This window comes from Lissotriton vulgaris, chromosome 1_1, assembly GCF_964263255.1.
Source record: "Lissotriton vulgaris chromosome 1_1, aLisVul1.2, whole genome shotgun sequence".
NCBI lineage: Eukaryota > Metazoa > Chordata > Amphibia > Caudata > Salamandridae > Lissotriton > Lissotriton vulgaris.
Genome location: NC_141685.1, coordinates 131,711,124 through 131,719,077, shown reverse-complemented (window position 1 = coordinate 131,719,077; position 7,954 = coordinate 131,711,124).

The following is a 7,954-nucleotide window of genomic DNA, read 5'->3' as shown; positions in this document are numbered from 1 at the left end:
TAGGACACCCCTGCACCCTTGAAATTATTCTCAATTTGCGATTCTAAAATTGCGAATCGCAAATTGAGAATAACTTCCCATTCATTCCTATGGGCCTCCTGGCCCATAGAAATGAATGGGAAAGTATTCCTTAATTGCGATTCGCAATTTGCTAATCGAAATTAAAGAATACTAAGAATTCGCAAAAAAATTGCGAATTTGTACATACATCCCAATTTGCGATTCTGAAATAGCGATTTCTAAAAAATCGATATTTCAGAATCGCAAATCCGGCTGATGATACATATGGCCCTTAATCCCTTAGCCTCTTCGCTGCTGATGACGAGCTCAGCTCGTCATCAGCTACGGCGGTCGTGTGCTGATGACGAGCTGAGCTCGTCATGTAACGCGGCTTTTTGAAAATTGCCGCACACAGCCGGAAAAGCTGCTGCAGCGATGCGGTTAATGCACTGCATAGAACGTGACTAGGAGAGTCGTCACAGGAAACAAAGTCACAGTCGCTTTAGGAACAGCGAGCAAAAGCGTCATAGGTGGTAGGGATACGTGTGGGCGAGACCAGAGAAGTGGCTCCCTTGACCGAAGACATCACAGGTATGGGTGTGCTGTTTGTTAGCTTGCACCATTGAATAGATGGGGCAGTCACTTTATGTTTCAGTGTTTCATACCAATTTATGTGAGCTATCAGGTTTTTCTTTTTACACCTGTCAGTAGAAGGATTTTATCGGCGGGCTTTAAACCGCCATCAACTTCGATGTGCAGAAGTCCAGTTGGTGATCTAGACCGTCTATGCCAGGTGCTGTTTTATTTCTTCTGAAGTAGTCTAGTTGCAGAAACGCCTCCTGAAAGTGGCTGAGTGAAATCTACAAGAATTCACTCAGTCACTTTTGAGCCCGTGCTGCGTCAAACCCCTGCACCTGCTTGAAGCAGGCGTAAGGATTGACGCAGCATTGGACAGATAGAGCCGCCCAGAGCATTGCTGGAGCGGTGTCGCACTTGCGACGCAACTCCAGCAATGCATCGCCTTTACGGCACAGATGCGTGACGCATCTGTGCCCTTTTAGCCCCATGGTGCGCCGCATTATAAATGCGGCGCCCCCATGGTGGCGGAGCCGCAGCGCACAATAAGTGGTGCATCCCTGCTGATATGCACGGATGCGCCACTTATTGTAAATCTTCCCCTGTATTTCTGAAATCCTGTCTCTTGGTCCAGTTGGTGAGAGGAGGCATTTTTACTTCTGATTCTTCTCAACGTGCTCCACATATAACAGGTTTAGCTAAAAAGCCTCATCTAGTCCATCTCCAAGGCAATCAGTGAAAATCTAGATTTAGGCATCATGGGAACTAAGAGGTATTAAAAGAAATCTCATTAACCCCATCCCATTATGCCACCTTTTCCATGAGCTAAAATGACTATGATAACAAAAAATAAAAACATTAACACATGGCTGTCATTGGGCCATATTTGGAGTGTGAGACCGAACAGCATTGAGAAAAAGGACAGCCGTAACCAGATTTGTATTGCTTCTCCACGAGGCAGCCATGTCTCTGAGTGCCCAGCTGTAGCGGGACAGTATCTTTTTACACCTTTCCTAGCTGAATGATGGTCTATCAGCCATTGCATTTCCTTCAGGTGTTACTGTTGTAGAGATAATGGTTTGGATTGTTTGACACAGCTTTTGCCTGTGAGGAAAGACTGGCTTTTGCCTGACCCTGTTTTGTGACTTGCATCATTGGGCTAATTTGTTTATAAAAAATGCAATCAATGTAACACATGGTCAATACTGGAAATGTTAAACTAAAGGAATGTTTCATGATTCCATTCTGTGTTTATGATCCCTTAGACATGATCCAGTTCACCAGGTGCCACACTAACTTGGATGTTGTTTGATTTAGATTGAGGTTTGCCAAGAAAGAGATAATTTGAGTGATCCTCTGCTGACTTAATCTGTTTTCATCCAAAAGGCAATCTCATAATAAAGCATCCTGTACATCTTGGCTTTTTTTGTTTCCTCCCATGGAACACCGGCCAAGTACTGTATCCTTATGCTTTAGGTGTTTATGTGTTCCTTTGGGGACTCCTTTTTTATTTCTTGCCTGCTCATGTTTAACCGTGGGTGCGTGTTCTCTACTCTGGCTGCCAGATGCACTTCTTATAAGTGTTCTGTTTTGCCTTTTTGCCATTCCTGAAAAGGAATCTAACCCGAGGGCTCTGCCTCGCTGTTGCGCTGCCTGCGCTGGTAAAACTCTTGACCACTAGACACTCTTGCTCGAATTGATTTAATAACTTGCTCGAATTGATTTAATAATTTGACAAGCATTGAAATAGGTGTGCAAAATTGCCATATTGCCCGCAAAGCTGCAACCGTTTGAATTGATGTAATAATTCAACTGTGTTTTTTAATGTAAATACTGCACTATTATAATTTGCGTTATTTGCGTTTCTGTTCCACCTTTTAAAAATTAACCTGCCCTACCTTTTGCTACCTCCCCGGTCCACCACCGACACTAGGCCGGCTTGAGTCGAGGGAGGATGGCACTCGACCTCGCACACACACCAGAAGTGACTAGACTTCCGGGGCGTACGGGCCTCAGGTCAGCGGTTTAGCTGCTGAGGTCGGGTACTTAAGAGGACATTTTCCCGGCACACCCCAGAAAGGAATCTAACCCGAGGGCTCTGCCTCGCTGTTGCGCTGCCTGCGCTGGTAAAACTCTTGACCTCTAGACACTCTTGCTTGAATTGATTTAATAATTTGCTCGAATTGATTTAATAATTTGACAAGCATTGAAATAGGTGTGCAAAATTGCCATATTGCCCGCAAAGCTGCAACCGTTTGAATTGATGTAATAATTCAACTGCGTTTTTTAATGTAAATACTGCACTGTTATAATTTGCATTATTTGCGTTTCTGTTTCACCTTTTAAAAATTAACCTGCCCTACTTTTTGCACCTCCCCGGTCCACCACCGACACTAGGCCGGCTTGAGTGGAGGGAGGATGGCACTCGAACTGCACACACACCGGAAGTGACTAGACTTCCGGGGCGTACGGGCCTCAGGTCATACGTCAAGATTAATAAAACCATGCCCTCCCCTACGTGAATCGGACGCGCGCAGCGGGCGCACCGATGGCGCGCCGAAGTTGCGCCAAAGGTAAGCCCATCTGCGCCCGTCCGCGACACGACCGAGCCCAGGGCCACCCCCCTGTCAAAATTATAAATTACTCAAGGGAGACGCTACTAAGGCTAAATCCTGGCCCAAATGCCTGCATGCAACCACACATCATGGTAAATTGGGCAGGACCTTGGAGCTGCAGGTTCTGCAGGAAGAGTTTTGGTTTAAATGGACCTGCAAAAACTCTGGCACCCAAACAAACAAGAAGTCTACGCTGCGGACTCATCAATGTTAGGTCCATGTGTAAGCACACCCAACATATTTTCGACCTAATAGATGAAAAAGAGCTAGATTGCCTTTTCATGACAGAAACATGGCTGACACCTAATAGTAACCCGGATGTTACAAACTCCCTCCCCCCGGGACTCCTAATTTCCAGAGAGAATAGACCCGTTCAGAGGGGTGGAGGCATTGCATTTGTCCACTGTGACACCCTAGACTGCCAGACTTTCACTATCCCAGGTCTCAAAGCGGCAGAAAGCATAGGCTTCGCGTTAAAGGTGCATGACTCCTTTACTTTCACAGGTGCACTAATATATCGACCACCCGGGGCACATACAGGCTTCACGGAAAGCATCGGAGAAGCCGTGGGCAGCCTAGCCCTTAAATCAGCCAACTTTACCATCCTGGGTGATGCTAATATTCATCAAGGGTCAGATGTAGGTGAAATAGATTTACCGATTTTTAATTACCGAATTTTACCGATTCGGTAATTAAAAATCGGTAAATCTATGGGGTCGACATGTAGGTATTCCAGATGTGCTGGAATACCGAATCGGATGATTTCGGTATTTACCGATTCGGTAAATACCGAATCGGTAATGCCCATTCATTCCTATGGGCTTTGAAGCCCATAGGAATGAATGGGCATTACCGATTCGGTATTTACCGAATCGGTAAATACCGATTTTCACAAGGGTGCAGGGGGTGTCACTTTGACACCCTCTGGCACCCCCAAAACAGGCTCGGGTGCCATGTGGCAGGCATACATGCCCTAAGGGCAGGTCTGCCTGTCACATGGCATAGGTGTGCATGCACACATGTGCATGCACTCCGGAATCGGTATTTTACCATCAAATTGGATTCGATGGTAAAACACCGATTCGGTAAGGCTCCTGGGACTCTGAAGAGTCCCACCTACATATGGGTGGCTCAGATTCAGTAAATTTACCAATTTTTTATTTTACCGAATCGGTAAAATTACCGAATCGGTAACTTTACCGATTCGGTAAAATAATGCCCCCTACATACCTATCACCTATTTACCGATCGGTAACGGCCGAAAATACCGATTTTCGGCCGTTACCGACCGACCTACATCGGGCCCCTAGACTCCCCCTTAGACCAGGCCACAGTCTGTTTTACAGACACAATGAATGTCCTAGACCTAAAAATACTCACCACTACCGCCACGCACAAGGCAGGACATGTACTTGATTGTATATGCACTAACCTAGAGACACTCATTGTTAAAACTCCACTAGTATTAACATGGACGGATCACAGCATTGTCCCTTTTGAACTCCCAGGGGCAGCCTACACACGGGCCACAGTGGATAGGGAACGGCGTCCTCCCCAGGAGGAATTTTGTTGGAAAAATCTGATTGAACAGCCGGACTTTCTGACCTGAGCAGCAGCATCTAGACCCCCTCCGACGGGAGAGCCCGACAAAGACAGTCAGTCCTTCAGAAAATGGATTAAAACACTTGGCTCAGGAGAGGGCTCGGTCACTCCTAGCCGGAGGCCCAGTAGAAAACAGAGACCCACTGCCCCCTGATTCTCCCCAACCTTAAACATAGAACAGTGGAAGGTAGAGCTCCCGAGCGGATGTGGCGCCTCAACTATATAGATTCAGACCATGACAACTATAAAGCCGCCCGCCGCCTTTATCATGGGATGATTAAAACAGCCAAAAGAGAATACTACACAGAAGCTATTACTAAAAGCAACAACAAGCAGAAAGACATTTTTAACATCGTGAACACCTTCACTAACCCCAAATCCATGCAAAGGGACATTCCCCCCTCCCAAAGTCTATGGGACACCATAGCAGACTTCTTTGATACAAAAATTCAAACGCTTATCAAAGATTTCCCCCAACCCCAATCCCAAGAGGAGAACCCGACAAACAGTGTCAACATAAAGATGAACACTCTGTCCTCCTTTCTACCTGTTAGCCAAGAGGAATCCCAGACTGAGATCCTAAAGCTCAAATCAGGCTCACCCTTTGACCCCTGCCCTCCACCTGTCCTTCATACATTGATAGAGATCGCAAATCCATTAATCAATAATATCATTAACTCATCACTTAACCTAGGCTCAGTCCCTGAGGAATGGAAGCTCGCAGCAGTAAAGCCCCTGCAGAAAAAGCCACTACCTGATCCTGCAATCCTCACAAACCTCTGCCCCATTTCCCTCCTTCCTACCTTCTGTAAACTTACTGAAAGGGCAGTTAACAAACAGCTCACCGCTTTTTTGGAGGCCAATAACACCTGGCACCCCAATGAAGTAGGCTTTAGAGCTCAGCACTCAATCGAATCAGCTTTAATATTTACATCTGAAACTCTTCGAGCTGCATTAGACCAGGGTAAGAAAGCAGTCTTGGTTCTGCTGGACCTGTCCGCGGCTTTCGATACGGTGTCAAATACCATCCTGATAAACCGTTTAGCCGCGGCAGGGATCGTCGGAAGTGTGCTGATCTGGCTTAAAAGTTTCCTAGCAAGTGGTCATCTTAGGCCAATATAGGTCAGAAGAAAAACTACTAGGAACAGCAGTGCCCCAGGGCTCCTGTCTGAGCCTGACGCTCTTTAATGTATACATGGCCCCCTTAATTGCCCTCATATCATCTTATGGCATAGATACCATATCTTACGCAGATGATACACAGCTCATTCTGGTCATGGAGGACAATACCGGTGAAGCTGAAATGAAACTCAAGAACTGCCTTAAAGCTACGTTCAAATGGATGGACATGAACCACCTTAAGTGTAACTACAGCAAAACTGAGATTCTACCTTTTGGTAAAGGAAATCAATTCAATTCCGAATCCTGGTGGCCAGAGGATGCCATTGCCCCCCCAATACTGCCCTCTCAGTCCGAAACCTAAGGATCAAATTCGACCCCTCCCTTAGTTTCAAACAGCAAGCAGTGGCCGTAGCAGGGACCTGCTTTGGCATTATAAAAGGGCTCCGAAAATTCTTCGATCTGATTCCCCTCTCAGCAAGGAAAATGGTCGCAGTAGCCCTTATAACCTCCCGCATCGACTACTGCAACAGCCTCTATGCAGGGACCGACAGAGAAATCTGCCACAAACTACAAATGGTGCCGCACGCCGCAGCCAGACTGGTGTTAGGACGGAAAAGGAGAACATCAGCGACAGCAGCACTGAACATCCTGCCCTGGCTGCCAATTCACAAACGGGTGCTCTTTAAAATACTCCTGATCACCTACAGAGCCTTTAATGGGAAAGGACCCAGCTACATACAGAGTATGTTCAAACAGTACGCCCCCTCACGATGTCTTAGATCCCAAACTGCCAACCTCCTCACCATTCCCAAGTTTAGACTCAAAACGAGAGGAGGGAAAGCCCTGGCAGTCCTAGGCTCCAAAGCTTGGAACACGCTCCCATCACACTTCCGCCCAATCCCCACTGAATCCATCTTTAGAAAGACCCTCAAAACTTGGATCTATACTCTATCCGAAACACAATGTATATTCCTAGTCTAAACTGTACCAATCCACCAGACCATAAGGTTTCAGGTTCTCTTCAAAAAGCGCAAAGATGCTCCCTGGAGTGTATCCCGCGCTATACAAGAAACTAATTACATTACATTTACATTTATATTTTGTTTTCCTGGCTCATCGCGGCACTCACTTCACGTCTGCCTCGCTTATTTCTTTTGTGTTCCTCATGCTCAGCACACTGCATACTTCAAGTCTGCTGTGCTTTACATTCGTTTTGTGTTCCTAATCCTTTACATGCTCGTGTTCCACTGAGGGTGCATGTTAAGCTTTTGTGCCTGTTGCAATTCACTTAATCTCGACCGTGCCGCCCTCCCACCACCACCTCGTCCCGCCCGGATGAGTTCTAAATTCATCCCAGCTGCACAATGTTTGTAGCTTATTTGGAGAACAAACCCTACTGTGTGGTTCGCTAATAAATCTTACAAACAAAGACATCAGCCTATTGAAGAAACTGGCTAACAATGAGAAGATCACCTGCACAAAAGCTGACAAAGGCGGTGGCCTAGCTGTGATGAACACCACGATGTATCAAGAAAAAATCAACGAACATCTATCAGATACCAACATCTATGCACCACTTGATCAAAATCCCACTCAGGAATACTTGAACAAACTCAAAGAAATCATCAATAAGGCTAGGAACAATGAGACTATTAATGAAAGAACCAAAAACGTTCTTATCAAATCTAACCCCAGGAGTCCTACCTTTTACATGATGCCCAAAGTGCATAAAAATCTATTAGATCCTCCACTGCGACCTATAGTTTCAACTAAGGGAAGTTTACATGAGCCTATTGGACAGTTTATTGATAGATATCTGCAACCTACAGTTCAACAAATGCCGTCTTATATTAAAGACACTACCGACTTTTTGAACAGACTAAATGCCTTAAAAATTGATACCAATGAACGATTGATCCTTTGCACTGCTGATGTTAAATCCCTATATACCTCGATTCCACATGGCGGAGGAATTGAGGCTATGGAGGAGGCAATCCTGACTACTGAATATGATTTACCCACACAGACTTTCCTTATGG